The sequence below is a fragment of the Phoca vitulina genome, unplaced genomic scaffold (assembly GCF_004348235.1).
Source record: "Phoca vitulina isolate PV1807 unplaced genomic scaffold, GSC_HSeal_1.0 scaffold126, whole genome shotgun sequence".
NCBI lineage: Eukaryota > Metazoa > Chordata > Mammalia > Carnivora > Phocidae > Phoca > Phoca vitulina.
The window spans coordinates 29005-30618 of NW_022589829.1; positions in this window are offsets into that span (position 1 = coordinate 29005).

Consider the following 1614-nt stretch of genomic DNA (forward strand, 5'->3'; position numbering starts at 1 on the left):
TCAGTTAAGTGTTCGACTCTTGAGTTCAGCTCAGGTCATGATCTCAGGGTCGAAGGATCAAGCCCCCACGTCAGGCTCTGTGCTCAGCGGGGAGTCTGCTGGAGAGTCCCTCCCTGTCTCTCCCTCTGCCCCTCCCCCAGCTTGTGCTCTCTCTCTTTAAATAATAAATCTTTTTTAAAAAAGGTAAAGAAAAACTTTCATTTATAACAAAAAAAAAGAATAAAAAAATTTTTAATGGGGCCACTGACGTAACTCTGCTGTGTTACCAAGAAGCCATGACTTCCTCTCGTACCCTCAACAGTGTAGGAGATTAAAATTCTGTAAATGTTTCATCATATAAGAAGTCACATGAGTGGAGACAAATTATGTATAGAAAAATAAAGCTTCTATGTATTTTTTCTAAACAGAATTCCTCAAGGGATATATTCCTAAAATGTCCCATAAAAAAATTTCCTATTGTAGCACATAACTGCTTGAGGAGAAAATTAGATTAAACCCACAGTGAGCTTAAGGAAGTTCTTACGTTTCTGTTAACTAAATATAGCATCATTTAAGATATTTATGTATCATAAATATTACCTGATACTGAGTTTGATACTCATTTACACAAGCTAAATTTGTCGGGCATATTTGAGGGTCTCCTTGCACTGAAGCGTCCCTGTGAGGTATATATGACAAGACATTTGTGTGTGTGTCCGGCTCATGATCCAGTGTTCACTGACTGGCTCAGTCCAAGTCAGAGTCCTTGCCTCGTGCCTCCTGGGCGCCCGCGGTACAGAAAACTTGGACACCACAAAGAGGAAAGCTTTGGGTAACCTTTCTAACTGTCTGTCTTTTTCCTTCCCAGCTTCAGTGCAGGAAGGTAGTTGCAAGCCATTGTAGTCTAGCATTTCATAAAGAGAACTGTGCTTGCTTGGTTGCACATACGATGTGTTTAGAGACTCTAGTTCTCATCTGTGTGCACAATGTGCACACACGCAGGTTCATTATAATGTTCATACAGGGTGTGCTCCTACTCCCATGTCAGCCAAAGCCCATGTCAGAAAACCTCCTTTATCCACCCAGAAAGTTGAGGAGCTAAGAACCAACTTAATAATAAACTCTGCCTACATAATTAAATGTTCAGGTGCAATTACCTGGCAAACTGAATTTGTACTATTATTCTGGTGCATTCCATTAAAATGTATATGATGGATAATTTATGTATTTAGACTAGATCTTACTATGCAAACAATTCTGCAGCTCTCTTTCTGCTGACAGCAAAATCCGAGCCACTGCGGCCTTATTGAAGCAGTGGAAATAAAAGAGCTTCAGAACTGACAAGACAAGGCTCTTGAAAAGTGGGACATCAAAAGTTCCTTTACGTCCTGCAGCTTAAGAACCGAAGAATCCTCTGGATGTTTAAACTTACGCCATGTACAGTACAACTCAGTGCTCAGATTTCTTTTGCTGCCCAGAGGGCCTGACCCTGTGGGTCCTGCACTAGGAATGCTCTCACAAGCTGCACTAACGAATCTCCTCATCTATGGATTGAAAAAAAGGGGGAACTCCCTTGTCTTGGGTGTGGCTGGCAAGGAGGAACAACCTTGAGCAAGCTTGCTCACTTAAAAGTTT